The sequence below is a fragment of the Eleutherodactylus coqui genome, chromosome 4, assembly GCF_035609145.1.
Source record: "Eleutherodactylus coqui strain aEleCoq1 chromosome 4, aEleCoq1.hap1, whole genome shotgun sequence".
Classification (NCBI taxonomy): Eukaryota; Metazoa; Chordata; class Amphibia; order Anura; family Eleutherodactylidae; genus Eleutherodactylus; species Eleutherodactylus coqui.
Window position 1 is genome coordinate 134,211,499 of NC_089840.1, and position 24,050 is coordinate 134,235,548.

General features: G+C 44.5%; 1 protein-coding gene across 1 annotated transcript in view; it reads left to right on the plus strand.

Moving 5' to 3' along the window:
* Positions 1 to 308: 308 nt before the first annotated feature.
* SOX13 (SRY-box transcription factor 13) overlaps positions 309 to 24,050 on the plus strand; it is a 60,783-nt gene continuing 37,041 nt past the window's right edge. Inside the window, exon 1 of the mRNA XM_066600123.1 lies at positions 309 to 601. The gene's annotated coding sequence lies outside the window, so the exon portion shown is untranslated. The remainder of the gene's footprint in view (positions 602 to 24,050) is intronic.

Here is a 24,050-nt window from a genome sequence, read left to right on the forward strand (position 1 = left end):
AAGGGCAGAGGTGTGCCTGATACGTGGCCACTGGGGGGATGATGGCGGCCACCTCCCTCAGGGACCCTGCAGTCTCGCACTAGAGGTCATGGATGAGGAGTCCCACAATGGCGGCCGTCAGTCCCGGGGCCTCTGCGCCCTCACTACTCCCCCACTTCCTTTGATGTGTCCCTCACGGGCCAGGAATGCGCCCCCTCCCCCCGGTGTGCGGGGACTCAGCCATTTCCTGCTGCTCCCAGTAATGGGGTCTGTGGACAGGGGAACAAAGGGCTTTTTATTCGCCTCCCTCCTCTCAAAGAGCCATTGTTCATTGTCTGCCCGCAGCTCTGGGGCTTTTGTTAATTGTTAGCCGGACGGACAGGCAGCCGGGGCGGGGAGAGCCGCTGCATGAGGGGGCCGAGCGCCACAGAGCCGACCGGCCGGCCACAGTACAGAGCGCACGTGCGGCCGCTGTCAGCTCGTCCTATGGGAGCTGCCGCTGACGGCTGAGTGCGCGTCCACACGGCGGGAGGAGGAGGCGGGCAGGAAGCGGCTGCTCCATCCCTGGAGAGGCGCACACCCCCCGGAGCAGGAGCCGTGACAGGAGCGGACGGAGCCGGCAGTGAGTACGGGGGCTGCTCGTCCCTCTGTGGGGGCGCTAGCGGGGCTGTAGGGCAGGCTGCCCGCCGGTGACCTGGCTGATGGCCGCTGACAGTTGTGGCTTCTGACAAGTCGCCTGGTTGACGACACTTGTCGCGATACTCGGGGGTCTCTGCACGGAGCGGGGGTCTGGCGCTCGGGCAAATATGTCGCTCGGTCCATTTAAACACAAAGATAAGTTTGTTTTCTGTGTTTTCGGTCCGCCGCAGCAGTAAATCAGACCGAGCGGTGCTGATCGTGCCGGCATGAAGTTAATGATACGCGAACACCTTCTCGTCCGTCGGCCGCGATCACACCCAACGATCAGCATTCAAATCTTGTCTTATTGGTCAGTTCGGTCGGCTTCAGATGTATGTTTGCGTGCGACTCGGCGCAACATATCTGTGCTGTGAACGAGTAATATCACACACAACGGCGCATCTTGCTGCACTTTTTGCGCACGCAGGCGTGTTCATCTGACGAACGCGCTCCCATTTAAATGGCTGTTTAGCATAATGAGTTCCAGATCAGTGGGGGTTTTTTTCCAAAGAATTGCGCGGCTTTTTGCGCATCCGTGCGCATTTATGTTCCTCCCGTAGACCTCTAAAGAGCAGGTTTTGATTTTTTTTTTTCCATCTGCGTGCGCAAAAGAGTCTCTCTGCTCCGTTTTTGGAGGAAGTGGAGTAAAATGGAAAGAAACTGATCCATTTTTTTCCCTTTTTGATTTCAATGGGGTTTTAAAAAAATGGACACGCTCGTGTTCGCCTCCATCCCGTCAGGTTTCCATTTTGTTTTGTTTTTTTTGGGGGGGGGGGGGGGGGGTAAAATAACGTTGCCGCCTGCACTGTTTTCCCGTTCAAAAAACCGCAAACCTAACAGAACGCGCGCTCACTGAAGCCTTTCTGTTTGTTTTCCATTTTTTTTTAAATCAACGGGGAAAATAAGAGATTTGTTTTACTTTACTTTTTCCCCCCGCTAAAAACGGAGCAGAGAGACGGAACCCTGAACTGACCCTAACGCAAGTGTGAAACCGGCTAAGGCCCGCTTCACATCAGCGTGAAAGGATTTGCACGCGCCTGAGCGCTGCAGTTTGCGGAACGAACCATGCTTTTTTGTGCGTGCGCAGCGGTGTATTTCCCCCACACTTTCCGCACTTGCAGGGGATGTTCATTTGTGCGTGGCAATCAAACACGCTGATGGAAATGGCTAATTAGTTCCAGATGTGCTCTCTTTTCCAGCGTAATTGCGCAATGTTTCACGCATCTCCGTGCGTATTGCGTGCGAATGTGCGCACCTCCCATTGACTTCTATGGAGACCTTTGGTGCACAAATACGCAGAGAAATAGAACTTGCTGTTTCTTTTTGTACATCTGAAATGCATGCGGAAATGTGAATTCTCCGTGTATTGCCCGCGCCAATAATCGCGTGAAGCCGGCCTGAGATGTGTGGGGAGGGCCTCTCATGTGCAACTAATTGTGGCTATTGAGAAATCGCTTAGTTTCCGACACTTGTCATGTAGCCACAATACTTAGTTTCGTGCGTTGCTACGTTTGCGGCAGAAATGTAGCAGTTCGACAAATAGACCTCTATGTTATGACTTGTGTAGCACCACCTGCTTAGCTGTCACCTATACACAGAGTAGTGCTCTTAGAGGGACTGTCCACCCCAGGCGTCTGCCGCCTTGGATGATGTGGCTTGGTTTACTGTTAGCCATTAGAGTAGGGGGAAACCGCTATCACCTCTGTCGTACTACATGGCATGGAGTCCATTGTAGGCGCGCTTTCACATAGGCCATAAATACGCAGCATATTCACGGATCGAAATGCGCCGATTCTCTGCGCTTCTGCCTATTGCAGCTTATTTACATGTGTTGAAAAAAACACACAAAAGCCCGTTGATTTTGTGCTAAATGCGCAGCGAATATGCAAGTATTTACTGCAGGTTTACGCCTGCCCATTGCTTTCAATGGGCTATTTCAGTGCATAATACACACCACGATAGGATATGCTGCTCTTTTTTCCCCCCACAGGACCGAAAGTCGCATGAAAAATGCGCAGCTGTGAATGAACCCACTGAAATCAATGGGCTCCATTCACTGCGTATTCCGCACGTAAAAAATGAGCGCATAATAAGTTGTATTTTTACACTTGCATGAAAGAGCCCCAATACCTGTGGCTGCTCGGAGCTGTAACGATCTTCTATTTGTACATTATCTCATATTTTCTGGTATCCCAGAGGGGACCCCCTTGCAGCCCCCGCTGATGTGATGCCTCAGAAGCTACATGGATGACACTATAGTGTCTCAGTAATGACTAATGTTTACAGTATACTGACACAATGTAGTCTTGTTGTGTTTACTAACACGTGACTTGTGTTTACTGTATATATGTGATATACAAGTAGTAATTAGAGCTGCTACCCATCTGGATCAGAATGCCATCCTGCGCCCCATCTGTTTACATACTCCTTTTGTGTATTGATGCTTTGCACACCTCTCATCCCGAGATCCCTATCCACATATCTGCTTCATGTCCTCATAGGGATGATCTTACTGGTGTGTTTATTGTTGGAGGTCTTCACATGCTGGAGATCCTAATCACAGCACCCCTGTAATAGCCCGAGGATCTAGATGTACTTCTAGTGCCGACATACGCCGCAGCTTGTCGCCATTGGTCCCTGTTCCTAGATTCTCCATCCCAAACAAACATACATTTGGCTTTATTCATACTCGCACAGCTTTTGCAAGGATTTTCTGAAATTGTAGAAAAGAACGCAACTTGTGATTGAACCATTTGATTGGCTTGTCGGTCTGCTTTGCAGAACCTGGAGGAAACCTGTAAAAAAGCACTAGATGTTACGTTGTAATATTTGGGGTGCTGGTATGCATCGCTTGCTGGAGAAGGCAAAATGTATCCAACCGGTGCTTATATTAGGAATGTTACCTAATTATTACGCTTCTTCTGTCTTGGTGGATATACATGTACACTGATATTTTGTGCCTAAAAATGCTGCTGTTTTGGGCGATTTGGGTATAACTTGGTTGGTAATCCTCCCCTATGGCTTTAGTCTTGTGTAAATATATGCTGATTATTTCTCCATATTAGAGCTCCTTCACACTGGCGTATTTGCGCACAATACAAGGAGAATAGATCCCATTAATTTCAATTGGTTTATTCGCATTTTGTTTTTTGCGCACGCAAAGAAATAGAACATGCTCTAATATTTGCGCAACAAAGGGCCCCGTAGAAGTCTATGAGGAGGTGGGGGGTTGGAAAAAAACGCAGGGAAAAGAACACCTCATTAGACTAAGTAAGCCTTTTAAATCAGGTCAGGGGGATATTGCACAAGCATATGAAGAGGCCCTGTGTGCAGAACAAAGTACAGTACGATGTGCAGATATGCGCACAAATCAACCTTGTTCATAGCACAAATACGTTGCGCTGAGGTGAGCGCACTTGCACATGCGCTCGTCTGAAGGAGTTCTTAATCACCATTTTTTGCATTATGTTCATGTAGCAAATATTCAGCTAAATCTAAAGTGCCTTTTGTTTTGGAGCTGCATCCAAATCCATATGTAATGTGTGGATATTACTACAAACTTTGACATAAATAGAGGAAATCCAGACTGAAAATCTGTAGCATTAATTGACCTGCTGTGGATTTAAAATCTGGACCACGGACCAAGTTGGCTGCAAATCTTTATAGCGTGAGCTATCTTGAAATCTCCTCCAAATTGCTGTTACTGTGAAATGCTGCAGGCTTTCCAATGTATGAAAATATCGGTTGTGCCAGCATTCATAGGATAGAGATAACTAGCTGATCGGTGAGGTTGCTCCCGAAGGCCCACCTGTGAATGGAGCAGCAGTCGGGCATACACACTGCCACTCAGAAATATCCAAGCTCTTTAATTCGGCAGCGCCATTGAAATGATCAGAGCGGCAGTGCACATACTTAACAGCCACTGGAAGCCACTATTCACGTGGGGGACCTTCAGGGACCCTGTCCTCAGGATTAGTGGAGTCCCAGTAGTTGGGCCCCCACTGATAAGCTAGTCATCCTGTGGAGAGGGAATGACTTTAAATGTTGGCAAAAGCCGTCTCAGTGTTTGACTCTTTCCTCCTTGGGTACGACTAAACGGATTGTATATTGTATGTATCCTCTCATTATGGCAGCGCTGCTCACATACAACAGGACAGTCTTCTTGTTCCGCATTCCCCTTACATTGAGAAAAAGTATATGCTGCACATTTTAAGAAATGTCTTAAAACTGGTCAGAGCTCAGTCGTCGGCAGTAAGATGAGCGCAGAATCATCTTCTCTCCAGCTGTATAAATCGATGAAATTGTCTTTCTCTGTCTAAATATTTCACATTTATCCCCACGGTTCCATTAACTGTGTGCGCACATGTGAGATTCAGTTATTCCTAACGTGACAGATGTGGGAACCAGCTGCACGTACAGCCTTCTCTGTTCACTATATATTGTTCCTCCTGATATGAGAGATGAATGAAGACTTCTATAGGGAGTCTCATAAGACCTTTCACCACTGTTAGCAGCTGTCAGAGATGGTCACTTAGGAGCCATGTCTCACTTGTGCCATCAGATCTGGCCTGATAGCAGGAATACTGCATGAATATTGCTTCATTTGTAAAGAAAATGTATGTTGTTGCCAGCTTTATGTATAGATGTCAGGACTAGACTAATCTAAGGAGACTGGTAGACGTGCCTCTAGGAATTAACTACTTCAGGGTTTGTTTCCAACAGACAAATCCACAGAACATCTGCCCCAATTGGTGGTCTGCAGCAAAGTTTGAGGGTTTTTTGGTATGGACCTGCTGCAAATTCTCCCACTACGGAAAATCCACAGCAAATTCCCCACATAGGGACATGTCTTTACTTTTTGATTGGTTTTCTATTGATGTCACCAGAAGTGATACTAATTCTATACATTGGAAGGCAGCAGCTGGGGGCCGATCTTGATAAAGATGCTTTTTACACCTGTGCTTTCAGCTCCATTCGGGAAGCAGGAAAGGGGAGTCCTCACGGCTGAACGGCTTCATCTCTGGACTGAACCGAGTAATGCCAGGGAGTCCCCTCATGGACTATAATCAGCCTAATTCTTGTTGCTAGTTCTGGGTAGAGATAGAATGGGAATTTTAAAACCCTGTAAGTGCTTTCTGTAACTCGTTCTCCTTAGTGGAGAGTAACTGTTCTTGTGCCGCCTCACCATTACAGGGGTTGTCTCACGAAAACTGTTACATCCAGCCTATAATACTAAACATTTGGTATTTTACACTAACTAAATAGCGCAGTATGCAGTGCTATTTGTTCTGATAAAACAACTCAGAAAGCTAACTGAGCATAAGCAAGCTGAAAGCATTCCATTTTTATTTATTTATTTTTTAAACCCATTGACATCAATTGGGGAAAAAACATGGAAATGTTTAATTCTGGTTTTCTTCCTCAAAAACAGAACAGAGAAACTTAATTGTGACTGAAAGCCCTAACCCGGGTGTGAATGGTCACGCTGCATGTTGCTTCTCTCTGCTCTACCGGGGATGTGGAGGGATCACTGATGTGGGAAGCGGCTGCTTCTGATGTCAGTACAAAGTGATAGAACTTCGGTGTTCACCTCGTTCTATAATATGTAAATTTGTGAAGAAGGTGTAAAGTGCTGTTGTAAATGGCTCCTAGAAAGGAGTTGTCAATTGAAAAGTGATCTGCTAGAGATAGTTTGAGCAATGCAGAGTGTATTTAGCATGAAATTACTCTCCTGAAGAAGGCTTTTCTTGGTGGCGTGTAGATACTCCAAAAACAAGACTGTACGTGATGAACCACCACTTGGCCAACCTCGAGTGACCACGAACCAGGAGGACAAATGTATTAGTGTGTTCCAAACGAGACACATTCAAATTGGCTCATCTGATCTGCTCAGATTGAAAGTCGTGACCAAAACCTTTCTCTTGCTTGTTTCCAATGCCAGAAAGGGACTTCAAGGGAGGTGTTGCAGTCTGAAAACTGTTTCTTAGGCTGGTTTCACACGGGCGACAAAACCGCATGATTTTCTCACAATGCGACAGCGCTATAAATCGCGTGTATGTGAAGCCCATGTTTTCTAATGGGTTCCTTTACATTAGCAATGTTTTGTAGCCTGCTATATTGTGAGAAAACAAAATGGGGGATTGCTATATATTGCGGCGATTTTGCGAGCTTTTGTAGCCCATGTTTCCCTATGGAGCCTTCCTATTTGTCGCATCGCATGAAAATGTGGTTTTCGTGGGGTACAATGTGACTTTTACAGTAGGAAATACTACAGTAAAAATCCTAAAATAAGCCCTAGCTGCGTACAAAAAAAAACAAAACAAGACATCATCTTAGAGGCGCTGGCTTGCTTGTAGTTTTCCCAAAGCACTTACTGGTCAGGAGTTCAAAACCCCCGCTTCCAGGAAGTGCTGGCTGTGATTGGTTCTCAGTCGCTTAGCCAATCACTGCAGTGCTCCATGAATGAATCAGAGGCAGCGTTTCGTGGAGACAGCGTTTTTCAAACTCCTGACCAGGACGCCTTGCCTGAAGACAAGTGCTGGGGACCTCCAGAGAAGATATGCGGCGTAGCTGGACAGCGATTCTTGGGTGGCGTGTTTTGTTTGTTTGTATGTATTTATTTATTTATGCAGCTATTTTCGAGGTAGGGTTTATATTTCCACCCCTCCCCCCCCCCCCCAAAAAAAATTCCTGGCAAAAGAGCGCTACAACATTGTGAGATCATCGTGAGAAAACTCAGCGATCTTGCACAGAACCCCGATGCGATATTGCTGCAGTTTTCTTGCGGCAATATCGCGTCGCCCGTGTGAAAGAGTCCTTATAATACCCATTTATAACAAGACTACGCTATTATGGGCTGGAACGCTATTCAGAATAAGGCTGGGTTCTCACATGCCGGATTCCCGACGGAAATCTCGCAGTTTGGCCGCAGCCAAAAACTGCTAGACTTCTGCCGGGAAAAGCTCTGCTTCAAAACCCGCGGCACTTAGCTGCGGGTTTTGAAGTGGCCTGGCCGCTTGCTCTTCCGCTGTGGCTGGTGGTCCCATAGAGGAGAGCGCGGCCGCAGCGGAAGAAAAAAAATAAACATGCGACCGCCGGATTCGCCGTCCCGTGTGGACGAGATTTCTCAGAAATCTTGTCCGCATGGCTGGCTAATCCCAGGATTAGCGGCCGCAGACGGATTTGCTGCGGCGAAATTCTGGACGGAATTTCCGTGGCAAATCCGCCCTGTGTGAACCCAGCCTTAGGTTGTTTTCACAGACAAATCAGAGTTTGAGGTGTTTGGGTCCAAGTTTTTTTGTCGTGTGATGGGTTTGCGTATGTTTCCTGCTTGCGTTCAGCATACAGTTCGGACCCGATGACCCTGAAGGTCCCTTCCAACTCTATTGTTCTATGGATTTCGTTTTTGTACATTGAAAGGGGTGAAATCCAAGGTGACGTTTTGCACCACAGGTTTACTTCCGTGTGGGGAATAAATCCGCAGCCCGTGGAGGAGGTTGTGAAAGTTTCATCCACTTACCTGGTCCTAATCCGCTGTGGGTTTTCCGGTGCGTGTGGATATGCCCCAATGATGGAAATTCCTTCATGTGCGTTTAAACAATTGCAGCTGCTCCTGTCGCCTGTCGATCATGCATCAGTTGCTGGATTTCATAGGAGCAGAACAGCAGCATTATTTTCCTAGGTGATTTGCTGCTTATATGCATCCAGTTTACATCACTTTCTACAGTTCTGTTGAGACAATAATTACATTATAGTTTTATTAGTAGAAATCATAGAGCAAACTTATAAGAATTGTTGCAGGTGCGATTTTGGTGCAAAAAAGGCACATTCCACGCTCCTTTTTTTTTTACGGTTTTTCTACGTGGGTGTGGTGAAAAGTTTTGCAGGCTGCATCATATTTTCTGTGGCAAAAACTAATGTAGATTACATCAAGTCACATCTGACATACTACCAAAGAACTCCAGATACTGCATCTCCGCGGTGGCAATACATTAAAAAGCCATTGACTCGTCACCAGTCCCCCACCAGTTCTCTGGGGAGCAGGTGAGCATTGCAGGGGTCACCTCAGTAAGCAGGCCACTTATTGATGCACATTGTTCTTATTATTGCTCCTATCTGCACTCTTAACTTCGAGCTGCTCATCATCTGTCTATAGGATTTTTATGGTTTGTGGGTTGAGTGTATGATTTTGTTTATCAACCCAATGTGCAATGTTTTTACTATAGGCATTTGTTTGACACTTTTTTGTTTGCCTTTTTTAGATGCATTGGGATAGATTTACTATTGTTGCGCAATAGTTTTAATGTATATAACTTTGGCACAAATCGATAAATCTGCCTAAAGAGAACAGATGTTTGCACCACACTGAACACTTCTTGAAAGTTGTAAAATGCAAAAGATTTATTAATAGAGCATATTAGTGGTGTCAAGCCATCCAAGAGTTTGTATAAAGTTGGACAAAGGTGTATAAAGATGAGCCAAATCTATCATACAGCATACAACATATGAGCAACAATGATAAATTTGTCCAAATATTAGATGGCATTTAGTAAATCTGCAACATCTTGTCCTTCATGTTTTTACTTCTCGTAACCTAATGCCCAGTGGTGTAGTCAAAGGGGTTGCAAGGGTCACAATTGCGACTGGGCCTCTAAGCCTTGCCGTGCTATACTGACTAGCTGCTTGCCTGCATTAGGTGGAATGCTGTGGAGAGGTGAAGATCGTTCATCTGTGGCGGGAGGCAGCTCAGAGAGATATGGGTGTGCATACTGGAAAAACTGTCCCATGACCCGCTCCCCTGCGGCAGGTCAGGTGACAAACCTCTGTGGGGGAGGAGGAGCTAGGAAGGTTAATACAGGAATATTGCTACATGCACACCCCTCTCCTTTTGCTCCTTCTCGTCTGCAACAGTTTACCAAGTTTAATATTGGCTTTAGTTCTTCACATTGTGCTGTAGTTGTGCATATTGAATTATCCTTCTCTGTCCCTTGCTTACTGGTCTGAGGTGCCGAGGTAGAGAAGGGGACATGAGAGGAGAACTTGAAATACACAAGGCTGCCTCATGGAGTGTTTATCTCTACTCTGGGGGTACAGGGCTAGTGCGAATCTGGGGGCAAAACGGGGACCAGTGTGTATCTGGGGGTGGCACAGGAGAGGCTATTATTTTCGGAGAACCATGGGGGCTCATGACTACTCTGGGGGGCACTATGGTGGATTTTTACTACTTTGGGAGTAAAAAAGGGGGCTCATTGCTACAAAGAAGGGCGCCATTACTGGTGTCAGAGAGGGCATTATAAATTCGTGAGGGACAGAAGGGTAACTTTTAACTGTGTAGGAAGACAAATGGACCAGTTACGTTTGTTGTAACCTCAAAAAGTGATATTTTTACTGTGTGTGGGTACAGAGGAAAGCATTATTTCTGTGGGGCACTATTATTTTGTGGTGGACCCAAATGGGGGACGCACAATAACTTGGGGCATATAAGGAAGTACTATTACTTTGAGGGGCATTAGAGTTAGTAGCAGAATGTTGAGTTTGGGTGCAGAGATGAGTCGTAGCGTGAAGAAGTCTTCACAGAGGTCTGGGCCGGATATAGAGAAAAAGGGAAACGTGTAGGACTACAAACAAGTGAGAAGACACCAATGATCAATGGAGGTAACTGTGCTATAATCGCTATCACTGGAGGTAAATGCACTGTAATCACTATCCATGTGTAGAGCTGCTATCTGACCCTAGGGGGACTGTATTATTTAGAGCTGAGTTGCTGTATCTAAACCCACTGTGTTAAAAGTAGCCTAATAACTATCCTGTCTCTCTTACTATAATTATATATTATAATGAAGCTAGTGCTGCCTTTATTGGGTCAAGTGGTTTTCCCGCTTGCAATTTTGGTGTGGTTTTTGACCACAAGGCAACTGAGTTGTAAAAATGTTGTCCATTAGTCTTCTCATAGACGTCCTGTTGATCTTCTGCTCTCAAAGGTGTTTGGTTATTGGAGCCAGAACAAATGCTTTGACCCCTTTATCTGTTCCTGCAGGGTGGGCACTTGTACCCGACAGCATCTTACTAGTAAGACACTGAAGTACTACAGTGTTCTGCCTATAATTTTGCATATTTTAAAGATGAAGTTTCTTAATCAAGTACTGATCATTTGACAATTCGTAAGGTCCATTTACACAGAGTGATGATCGCTCAAACGACAGTTTTGAGCAATCATTTTGCATAAACTATTAAGTAGCTACTCAGCTACTTAATAGCTTATTAGCGTGCACATGAAGCCTTTAACTGATTGCAGTTAATAGCCCGAGGTCTCTAAAGGCCCATTTACACAGAGCGATGATCGCTCAAAAGCGATCATTTGAGCGATAATCTTTGTGTCTAAACGCAGGCCATCGTGTACTTTTCATGCACTGCTAGTTGATCGTTAAATTCAAGCCAGCCTAAAAATCATTGTGCAGTCTTATCAGGACCGCACGTTGAGTTCTCCGCGGGTAGTGCTGATAGCATTGTTTCAGCTATTTAACCCGTTGGAGAACAAAGGAGTGGAAAGCAGATAAGAGCCCTCCAGTTATTAACTGCATTCAGCTAAAGGCTTCTTTTGCACGCTAATAAGCTATTAAGTAGCTACTTAATAGTTTATTCAAAATGATCGCTCAAACTGGCACTTAATCATAGCTCCGTGTAAATGGACCTTCATCTGCATTCAGTTCCTTTGTTCTCCCATGGGTTAAATAGCTGAAGCAATGCTATCAGCACTATCCACGGAGAACTCAGCGTGCGGTCCTGATAAAACCGCACAATGATTTTTAGGCTGGCTTGAATTTAACGATCAGCTAGCAATGCAGGAAATGTGCACAATGGCCGCGCGTTTAGACTCGATGATTATTGTTCGAAAGATCGCTTTTAAGCAATTTTTGAGAGATCATCACTCCGTGTAAATGGGCCTTTACTCCTGGTCGTAGGTCTGCATGTGTAACACTTTTGTACCATTTTGTATATACAGTATGATGTATCCTTTTTAGAGATGAGCGAACGTACTCGGTAAGGCCGATTTCGCAATCGAGCACCGCGATTTTCGAGTACTTCACTACTCGGGTGAAAAGATTCGGGGGGCGCCGTGTGTGAGCGGGGGGTTGCAGAGGTGAGTGGGGGGGAGAGGGAGAGAGAGCTCCCCCCCCCTGTTCCGCGCTGCTGACCCCCCGCTCCGCCACGCCCCCCCCCCCCTGGCGACCCCCGACTCTTTTCACCCGAGTAGTGAAGTACTCGAAAATCGCAGTGCTCGATTGCGAAATCGGCCTTACCGAGTAAGTTCGCTCATCTCTGATCCTTTTGTATATACATATAACACACCTGCGTTGGGGTCAGTTCAGGGTTTCTGTGTCTCAGCTATTTTTTTTGAGGAGAGAAAGTGAAATCCCGCTGTGTGATCAGCACCAGAACATCTGAATGTTCCTCATGACCTTACTGCTAAATACTTTAATACTTGTCCAAACCGACTATGAAGTCTTGTAACTACTGTCCTTTCATAATCAGATATTAGATTGAAAACCTGATATATTTTAAAATAAACTACAGGCTATAAAACCCTTTATATATAGGAAACCTGCATGCGTGCTCTCCTATTAGTGATTAGCCCTATATCAAGCTGATCAGCATGAATTCACATAAGTACAGGGCGGATGCACACCTTCCCATTGTCCTATTGTCACCTGCAGCTATAGGGTGTCATAAAAACAGGTATTAAAGTGCACAATAGAGCTTTTGTTTGCTTGTGGCTATTGTTTTCCAGCAGCTATCATGACACCTAATAATAATAATTGAAGGCAAATAAAAGGTCTTTTGTGCACTTCTTCCTTTGTCATCTGTAGCAGCCAGGTGTCTCAAGAACAATGGGGAAAGTAATGGGCCAACCTGTCCCAGCCCACCGCTGTCCATGTGGTCCTATTGAGGAGAGTACAGTTTTCCAGAGCTGTTCCCCATTTATCTCTGTGCCTGTCCATCTTGAAATTGCTCAATCCAATCTATTCACCACTTCTCTTCTCCACCCTCAGCCTGCCCCACTAACCAGCTCTCGCTCTACCCAAGCATCATGTACTTCCCCACCACTAGCCTCCCAGAACACGTCCCAATATGTATTAGAATCTGGTTGCAACTTATCTGTTGTGTCATCTAGTTCATAAAATAGACAATTGTACCAGTAGAGTTTAGGAAAAATGATTTATGGCGTTTTATGCCATCGTTGCGATGGTTCCACAGACAAAAACACTGAGGGTCCCTTCACACGAGTGTGACGTATTCATCGTCGTGAGTGCGTGACATGATTGCGCTCTGAATGTCCTCTCATGAGTGTAATCACACTCCTTTTGTCTTTTTTATTTTTTGGGCCAGTGCAAATCGGCGTGGGAGGCAACTACACCATGTTTGAACAGGCAGGGCAGCCTTATCAGTCTATGGTGTTATTGATTAGAATCACAGAATCATGCATCACAGTACGCAATATCATTTCAGACAAGTGCAATTTGTGCACCCCATGGGGCACAAATGCGTACAAAAATAGCATGTCAAGTATTTTTTTGCAGGGCCGAGTTTCGCACGCACAAATTCCCCATTTAAGGGAACCAATTGAAATCACTGTTTTAATGGATGCAGTTTGTGTGAAGGAGCCCCTAATACAAAATGTTGCAGCTTAAACAGTTGTACATGTTTGCAGCCAATTTTCCTGTCTCTATGGATCCGCATAAAAGACGTGTATAAAATAAAAAATGTTTCTATGGTTACAGACTACCAATGTCTTGTGTAATCCAGTACTTCAGGTAATAATGGTGCCCTTACACATTAGACTAAAGTTGATGAAAATAGTCTATTTCAACCAAAAATATTGTGCAAGATTTTAGCAGGTTGCTTTAGCCCATTGATGAAGACAGACATCGACTGTTAAAGAAGTCGGACACGTTTTAACACGTTCATCTCAGAGCTGGACGAACGATACTTAGTTCTAAAGAAAGATTTAATTTTTTTTTAAAGATTATTTTCAGAAAGCTCTTTTTGTCTATTGCCCGTTGCCACTGAAGATGTTTGACCCGTTTGAATGACTGACAGCCTGTATGGACTCAAGTGTACTGCTGCACCTACAAAACAATTGTTCATCAAGCGATCATTGCTTCAACAGTTGTTCAACCATCAGCCTACTTCTATCCAATGTGTATGGCCACCTTTAAAGGGGTTGTCTGGTTACCAGACAACATCCCTTTAATAGAGCTGCCTGTAATAAAATAATAAACTGAGCAGTACTTGCATCTCTGCCGCTGTCAGCTTGCAGCACTTTTCCCTCTGGTATTTTGAGCTGGATCTGCAACGGTACCTCCGACTGGAGGTTCCAACTACTTGCAAAGCTGCTCCCTCCTCTTATTTTTTTGTCTTTGATCCAGTAAAGGAATAAAAATTTAAAAAAAAAATACAAATAGGGTCCTAGCCTTTAAAAGCAAAACATTTCACATATGTAGGTAAGTCTTTCTCTTTAATTACTGTACTGTATTGATAACTGAGGCAGACTCTTTGTCTTAAGGCCAATTTACATTCAAAAATTATCGTTCAAAATTTGTGTAAATGCGAAGCCATCATAACTATGCTATTCGCTTTTCCGATGGTTTAAATCAATTTGTTCAGTCCTTTGAAAGACTAAAGACGCTTTTTGCATGCAATGATTATCACTCAAAATTTGTTTAAACTTCCGAAGATGAGCGACAATCGTTGCGTGTAAATGTCTGTTGCGCACTATTCGTTCACTTGTCATTAGCCGCAGGCTTTTAGCCGGCATTAAAACCATTGTTCGGCCGCTCAAATACGGTTTTGTTTGAATGGAATTTATTCAGTCTTTTGAGCGGCTGCATGATAGGTTTTGTTTGCCTTGCATACACAATGAGTACATTGTTTACTCATGCTAGGAGAAGACAATGGAATCTGCTGACCAGATAATCCCTCACATAAACGCACGCCCACCTGAGCAAACAGCTTCTACTCAGTTTACTTAAGCTAATAAGGAAAAATCAAGATGATTAGGTGCGAGTAATTTTATGCAAAAATGTTGTCCGTTCGTTCAGTCGTGTGACTGTTTAAGCAATAATCTTTGCGTGTAAAAAGGCCTTAAATGATTTGAGGGGAGAGTGATTGTTCGCCATGCTAAACACAATGACTACAATTTATGCACTTGTTTATGCAGTGGACAATGGCTTTTTCTCTGCACTAATTAAAAACCTTGCATAAACACATGCCTACCTGGGCAAACAACATATAGAGGGTTTACTTTACCTAATGAGGGAAATAGAGAGGATTGCACAGGATTTATCTTTAAGTGTAAATGCTCCGTATTTGTATGCAAAAAAGCCGTTAATTTGTTCGTTCAAACGACAATTGTTCCGTGTAAATGGGACATTATTGTGGTTACTGAAAGGAACATTGTACTCAAACCCCCCCCAGTGTGAATTGGCTGATTACGGGGAACCATACAATGCTGTGAAAAGTGTCTGTCGCTTGCCCAATTTCTTCTAGTTTTAGTTACCGTATTTTTCGCTTTATAAGATGCGGGGGGGGGGAAAGTTTCTGCGTCTTATAAAGCGAATGTGGCGAAAATTCGTTCCGATCGCCATTTTTAGCGCGATCGCGAATTTAACGCGCGGGTGCTATTTATTTGGCGTGATTGCGCGTTAAATTCGCGATCGCGTGAACAAATGTGCGATCAGTTAGAAGATTTCTCTCCTCCTGTCAAAAAAAATCATTACTCACCTCCCCCGGCGTTCTGCGGCGCTGCTGCAGGCTGTCGCTCCCTCCTGGTCCCCGGCAGAGCATTGCTTTCTGGACGCAGGGCTTGAAATCCCCTCCTCCAGAAAGCTAATACTGTGATTCACTAACACACGCCGTCAGCCAATCACAGCCATTCAATGACAGAGAGGGGGCGGGAGCTCAGTACACTCCTCCTGGCTCTTCCAGGCTCCCCCCCCCCCCCCCCCCCTGCAGAGAGAGACAACGTATATCGGCTCGGCGTGAAAATCCAGCCGATATACGGTCATCTGAATCCAGCCTCAAAGCCAAAACAAAGTTTTTAGCAATGTCTTTTTATTTGCACTTAAGATGCACATAAAAAGTGCAATAGGAGCGCCAGAGGATTGCCACATGAGTGCAGCCTAATGATGCCGGGTTTTGCCTACTGAAGTGGAACCAAATTGTCAATTTGGTTAAATGGTTGCTTTGGTAGTTAGGGGAGGGGGGGGGGGGGGAGTGCAGTTCCATTTTCACATAGGGCTGAACTGCATTTGTCTTTCAATAAATCATCTTTACTTAATATTAAAAGTACTTTTTTCTGAAATATTCAAGAATGACAAGGATGCAAAAATAGAAGGTATTGGGATTTTTTTTTCTCATGGAAATCCCAACAATTCCTACGAATGTCATTCCCTTAAAGGGAAAGTTTTTACATTTATTGCCAATTTTCCAAATGTCCATTTAAATCATCAAAGTGAATTTGGGTACCTTTTTTTTATTTTTTTACCTCTGGTGCTTTATTATCAGAGGGGACTTATTAGAATTGGGGACCAAGCAGTGAAGCTGCGGCTTTCACTTTGTAAAGAGCCTCTAAAAAATAAGAACTTAAATGAAGTTGCTATGTTTAACTTGTCCATTTTTCTATTGCACTAGTTTTGCTAAATCTCAAACTGTCTTTGGTTTTCTTTAAAAATGATCAGTTTCTTTACCTCTTAATGCCACAGGACGTAAGTGCACATCCTGGAAGGTTGGTAGTTGGTGCAACAGGACGTAAACTTATGTTCTGTGGATAGCACAAGCTCAGTAGTGAGCCTGTGCCATCCCGCTGCAGGAGACGGCTGTGACTGAAAGCTGGCCTCTCGCTTCTACAAGAGGGATCAGGGAGAATACAGATTTCCCCCGCTGTTAACCCCTTACATGCCATGAGCAATGTAGGTCGCTGCATGTAAAGGGTTCACCAAGGCAGCGACCTTTCTTTGTCATGTCTTCGGCCCTCTGCTATGTAATCGCTTAGAACTGATGGGTTGGCAACTGCATGCCAGGTACTGGCGTCTGGGCGTTCAATGCATTATTGCTCACAGTAGTGACCACAGGCTGTGGAAGTACAGAAGTACTCCAACGCGCTATAACTTATCATGGAAGTGGTGGAAAAACCTTAAAAAAATAAATAAAAATTTGCTATCGTCATAATTGTACTAGCCCGCAGAAAAGAATTATGCTATTCTTACAGCTAAAAAGGACGGATGAAAAAAAAAAAAAAAAAAAGAAAAGAAAGTAAAAGCATGTATAGACACGACTCACATTTGTTTAGAATTGTTATGTCTTTGTACTCTTTATGCAAGTATAAAGATTTAGGGCTTATTTACACAAGCGTATATCGGTCGGGTTTCCACGGCTGGCCAATATACGCTTCCATCTAAGCAGCCATTCCCTTCCTTGTTCCCTCCCCCTCGCCGACTCTTTGCCTCTCTCCTCTCCTCCGGCGTTTGCAATGGGAGGGGGAAGAGCATGCGGATTTACCTTTTGATGCATTGAATAAAAAAGTAACACAAATTACTTAAACACAATTGCAACAAAAACGTATCTAACTGTCATCATGAGCCATCATAAGCTCTACAGTGTTGAACTTGGTGGCTAATTGTCTGATACTTTCTAATGAAATTTTTTAAAAATTTATGTTTTATGAGATTGAATTTGGCTGAAATTTTCTTTTCTTCTACACACAACGATGAACTATTTTTTTGAACGATAAAGCAAGCAAAAAGGAACTATAGCGATTCATTGTAAAGACCGCTAATGAGCGAACTATAATAAATGCTTTTGCTGATTGGTTATTTCATGCACGCATGGAAATCCGCGTTGGCTCATTCGCTAATCGTTCGGTTTAAATGCCGATTGTTCACATTCAACGTACAAGTAAATAAGAGACTGAATGATTCAGCAAGCGGACAAGCCAACCATTTATCTGCCTGTATAAACAGGCTGAACGAACGACATTGTCCGCTTGTGCAAATGACAAATCGACCTACACTTGTAGGTGCGGGTAACCACTGAGCCACGTGGAGCTGCTGAGACATGGCAGGAGGGTGAAGCTTCACAAGTAGTATAAACCAAGGCCTCCCCACGGCGGTCCCATGTGGATACAAAGTGCCTGTTTCTGCAGTCTGTGAAGAGTTACTATGTAGTTTGCAGCTGTTACAAATGTGTTCTGCTTGTTTTGCTCAGGCTAAATTTTCTAATAATCCTGCCTGGAATGTATTACTATTGTTGCATAACTTCAGAGAGTATACACAAGCGGCTTCAGGAGAACAAAGCAGAATAAATATCCGCACCAGCATTGAACAGTTACAAAGATGACATTATTTGCTTTTGGTGTTTACAGCGCAGTGTTGTGATTGGCAGTAATACACAGACTTTACGGAGAGTTGGACCTGGCACTTTCTCCCTCTTGGACAATCCAATGTAATCCCTTGTTATCTGGACCTGTAAGCTGATCAACTGCTTTTAGCCATTTATTTCTGTTCCTATGTGGTGTGGCACCTGCACGGTTTTTAGGAAAGGTTCCTGTTCTGTGGGGTAAAAGCACAACTTGGGTATTTGCCATTGCAGTGGAATACTTGTGTGGCCGACAGCTGTGAAGTAGGCATGTTCTCATGTCCTAGCATGTAAGAACCCCGGCATCCCTTTCATCGTGCTACGTATGTTCTAGCAACAGACATGGTTTCATTATCACACCTCATACATCAGTCGTCCTCATTTATTTCTCTTTCACTTTAAAACACAAGGTTCATACAATACTGACATTTTTTCTCATACTAGTTGTGTTGCCAATTTTTATTTTCCGTGCACACTCGCAGAAACGAATTGTGTGTTCTGCGAATGGAAAAAAATCACCGCATGCTCTATTTTTCTGCGGAATCCGCGTACATGGCCGCCTTCGCTGTAAATGGAGGCCGTCTGACCCACAGCCCGTATGCAATTAACATTGTGTATGGGCTCCATGTACCCGCATCATCGCTAAGCAATGGCATGAGAAATACAAATTAAACTAAACTGGAGGTACACAGGGTCACACCTTCTGAGGCTGCTTTCATCTCTACGTGGGGGAGTTCTGTTTTCCTGCTCCATTATAGAAGCAGGAAAGGGTAATGCCCTGGCCGAACGGATCCGTCTTATGATAGAACCGAACAGCGCCCATTGACTATAATGGGATTTGTTTGGTTTCCACTCAGCTGCCCGGCATTCTACCCAATGAAAGAGGGCTGCTTGCAGCGTTTTTTCTCCTGGTATTTTATGCCGGATCCGCGACTGAACCTCCGAACGCAGCGTCCAGCATAGAAATGAAAACGGCGTAATCTTTTATTTGCTGGTTGTTGATTAAGTTATTATGTGGGCCGCCATCTTGACTGAGCCGTAGTTTACAGGCTTTGGAGATGTACGTTGTAGCAGCCTTGTGAAGAGTTCATGTCCACGACCGTATTTCCACTGCGTATTACGTGTGTTACATGGCTGCAGGGTGAACGGTGTATGGAGTCAATAGACTTTCATTGAGCCATGCACATGATACATGTACATCGATACACATGAGAAATAGATCACAGCATGCTCTCTTTCTCCATGTACCATGCAGCCTGATCCCTATACATTGGTATAGGCAGCATATGAAACACTGTCCATATGCAATATATTGTTTATGGGCAGCTTTAAAAAAATAAATCAAAAAATCACACTAAGCGTGACTGTGTGCGCGTGATAAGTGGGCATGCACAGTGCACTCACAGCCATACGCGGTCTCTGCCGGCAGAGCTGGTGTTTACACATGAGCCCTTAGATGGGAGGGGATGCCTTGTGTCCTGTGCAGAGATGATTGTGCAGGAGGGGGAGGAGGTGAGCTGTGATTTCATGAATCCTATGTCAGCTTTCACTGTAATCCATCCTGACTTTTGGTTATTATGAGGCAACTACGAAAACATCGTTTTCTGATGACACATTGCCTTCAAACGTAGGCCGGGCTCACACTGCCACAAGTGTTTTAGTGCTGTGGAGCCACCGGACACCCAGCTTATTGCTGCGTATGACAGCGTAAAGGGAAGGCGTGTGAGTGGTTGTTCATCAGTAACTTCACCTGTGCAGTGGCTCCTCCTGTCTGCATGCTGGGGGTTGTGGTGCTTCTACCTGCTCTTGTGTATTACTATAGTGGTAAGTATATGTCCGCTTTCTTGGATTTTTTCCTTTTGCTTCTACTGTGATTAATGGTCTTCAGGTGAGGTCTGGCTGTGAAAACCATAAGCGAAGTCCACCGCAGTAAAACGTTGTCGTATCGGCTTAAAGAGGAGTTGTGAGAGGAAGGCGCCAAGTCAGCCCGTTTTTACTATGAAAAATGACCTACCATTTGTGGATTGTTAGAGGCTCATCAGCAGGATAATCGCCAATAGCCTACATGTTTAATGTTACTTTACAGCATTGTCTAACATTAGTCTTGGAGATAAAATCTTGGGTTGGAAAAACTAAGCTTTAGAATACGGGTAGAAATGATAAAATCAGTGCTGAGCCCACTTCCTGCCTCTTCATAGGTAGGAGCAGATAGATGGGATCATTGATGATAAGAATACATGTTCTACTCCGTGCCTGAGGGCGCTGCGCTAAAGATACAGTTGTCTGACGTTATTGAAAGCCGGACCAGTCATTGCAGAAGAGCAAACAAAGAACAATATTTGATATTTGGATCAAACTGTGTTCTAAAACCAGCAATCGAGCAGCTGTCCCGGATATTGTAGGTAAGGACCGTGCACCATGACCGACTAGCCAGCTAATGTAGAGACGTCTTGTAGTTATTGTTTGGCAGTGTAAGGGTAAATTCACAAGGGACGGAAATGCTGCAAATCTGCAGTTTAATACACAAATCTCCTCCGCAGACTGAAGAAGTTTACCTTACTGGATCGCCTTTTTGTTTTGTTTTTTAAACTCTCCAGCTAGTCCATTCTTGTCGCTTGCTCACCTCTTCCAGTGTAGCGGGGTGATGTCCACATGCTACTCCTGGGGATTGCCTGCAGATTTGTAGCAAAGTCTGCTGTGTGCGGTCCGGCCCTATAAATCACACTGGGGGATCGTTGTTATTACCCGGGCCTTAATTTACTTTTTTATTTCGATCTAATTAAAATGTGTTTTTTGTTTTTTTGTTTTTTTTTTAATCGGCATTTATTTTTGTAATTTTTTATTTTTTTTCCTTCTAAAATGCGTTAATTCTGTTCGGCACAATATGTTCGTGCGGTTGGACAAATGTAAGTGAGCTATCCGTGCGTTGCTTGTCTCTATATGCTTTCTTCATATTGAAAGTTGTAGTAAGATTCTAACCTTTGCGTTATTTGCTCCGATATAGTCGGTAAGATGTAGGGGAACTTATTCTAAGTGAAGTGCCGCCGTGTAAATAATTCACAAACCCAAAGCTTGCAGCATATTGGCATCCTGCAATGTATATACATGGTTGGTGTCCAGATATTGACATTGGAATATACTGTGGAAAGCAATACATATTCCTGGGGGCTTTTACCCACTTGCGGTTTTTTTTTTGTTTTTTTTATAGCTTTGATATTGCGGTTTTTTTTTCAATGGGACTTTCTAATGTTAAATTCGCATCGTACAAAAATTGCAAGTTTGTGCTGCTGCCATTTTTGTGCAATGCAATTTTTAACATTTAAAAAATCGCTAGTGGGTAAAAGCCCTGAAGCTGCGATCAGGAGGTAATCCGAATGGGGCTGCATTCACACCAGCGCTGTCACTCCGTCCTAGGAGCTGAAAAACAAAGTGCCAGATCAGCCTTCTGCTGGACCCAAATGGCACAAGATGGATCCTGTTGACAAGAATGGGGGTCATGCCCATGGATGTGAAACCTAGTGTTACACTCTTTGCGTAAATATGTTTAGTCACTTCTGCACATATAATGAATAAATTTGATGGCGTATTTTAAAGCTGCTCTCACACATATTCAGAAAATGCTGCGCAAAATCACTGCATTTTACCACGACTTCACACTTTTTGAGTGCATGTTGCAGCGTTTGACAGCAGTTTTTAATCAACTCCATCACTGTTATGGGTGATGAGGTGCATTAAATGTAAAAACACAGGAAAATAGAGCATACAGCTCTCAAAAATAGTGGTGCTAGAAACGCCGGTCTACGAGGCCCCATTGAAATAAATGGTGGTGTTTCAGAACGGTTAGAATGCTGCACTAAATACGGTAAAAAGCATCCAGTGTGAGAGCGGCCTAAGGCTTGTGTGATTATATTTTGTACATTAGATACGGCAAATTTATGTTATCTGTTAGCTTTTATTAGCTTTTTTAGATACTACTTCGATTAAAATTGTATGAATAGCTTGAAGGGAAAAAAATAATGCCTTTCTCATGTGTGTTGTTTTTTTGTGTTCTAAGCACACAACATTTTTGGGCATTTTTCGACTATAGAAAAGTCTATGGGAAAAAGCCTAAAGGGTGGGGAGGAAAAGCCATCCCTAGAGGATGCTGACTAGCAGAGGGGGTCTGACTTTACAGGTACGCTCTGACCTGCATGGTTAGCAAACAAACTGTGTAAATGGCCATTTTGCCACCTCTTAAATGGTGTATAGGGTTAAATAGGCGTAAAAATGGTGACCGCTTTCCTTTAAGCACCTGACAGTCATCCTGCGTGAAAGGGGCTTAAACTGGTTCCACTATATCACAATTTTCAAGATCTCTGCCTGCTTCAGGGTTTTTTAGATTTTATCCAGTCTAGTCAATCCTTTGTAAAGTTAACTCTTAACGCACAAATTGCTCTCCAGCGCTGGTAGTTTTGTAGAGTTGTACAAGTTTTCAGCCCGATTAGAAAGTTTGAAAACTTCTCACAATTCACCAAGTAAAAGCTTTGTGCAAAATAAAACACCCCAAAAATGTAAAACACTATTTTCCTAATACCTGGAGCTAGACATATAAGCTCCAGCGGTAGGTGCTGGGTTCTCTCCCCGGTAGTATATTTTGGCCCTTAGTTCAGCTCATTCTGAGGTGTTTGCTGGCCGGCCTCCTCTTCTGCGATGCTCCTGCATTGATCACACCTGTCATCTGGTAAAAAGGCTCCATTAAGGCTAATATCACACCCGTGAGCGCGATATCGGACCATGAAACTCGACCCGTTACCCCACTCGAGAACGTGCGATGTACCTGCTGATGCGAGGTCTTTTTGTCTCAAACACCCCCATCGCTTTAGTACATTTGTGATCCTCCAGTGTTTCCCCTTGTTTACAATGGGGAACCTCGCATGGCACTCGCATACACTTTGCACGCACTGCAATGTATTCTCCAGCCCCATTGAAAACAGGCGAGGTGTTCCGAGGGAACACCCAAAGATAGGACATGCCGCCGTTTTTTTTCCTGCACTTATGTATGTGACCCCCATTCTTTTCATATTTGTGCATCTCAAACCTCGCATCATTTTCTTGGCCTCGTAAAAGCGGTCTAAGGCCTCATGTCCACGGGCAAAAGAAGAATTAAAATCCGCAGCGTATTTTAACGCTTCTCCTGCCCGCGGATCCGCATCCCATAGGGATGCATTGACCACCTGCGGGGTAGATAAATACCCGCGGATGGTCAATAAGGCCTCATGTCCACGGGGAAAATCAGATCCGCTGCAGATTCTCCATGTAGAATCTGCAGCGGGTCCCTCCTGCCCCACGGACATGAGCGCTGAAAATAGCAATTTAAAAGCATTTACCTTTCCGTAGCGGACGGCGAAGATCAGCTGTTCCTCACGGCCGGATCTTCATTTTCGGCCGGCGGATGAATTCCTGACGCCGGCGGCACATCGCCGGCACGTCGTCGACGTGCCGCGCGCATGCGCCGGGCACATCCGCCGAGCCGAAGCAAGGGAGATGCAGCCGTGAGGAAGAGCAGAGCTTCGCGGCCCGCTGCGGGTGAGTAAATGCTTTAAATTCCTATTTTAGGTCTCCCGCGGATCCGGACGGCTTCCATAGGCTTCAATAGAAGCCCGCGGGAGCCGTCCCCGCGGGAGACCCGCATGAAAATGGAGCATGGTCCAGATTTTTTCATGCTCCATTTTTTTTTAAATGCCTTTTATTGACGATCCGCGGGTATTTATGTACCCGCGGGTGGTCAATGCATCCCTATGGGGTGCGGATCCGCGCGCGGGAGATCCGCTGCGGATTTTAAATGTCATTTTGTCCGTGGACATGAGCCCTAAAAGTAATTTTAAAAAAAATGGAGCATGAAAAAATCTGGACCATGCTCCATTTTCGTGCGGGCTTCTATTGAAGCCTATGGAAGCCGTACGGATCCGCGGGAGACAAAAATCGGAATTTACTCACCCGCT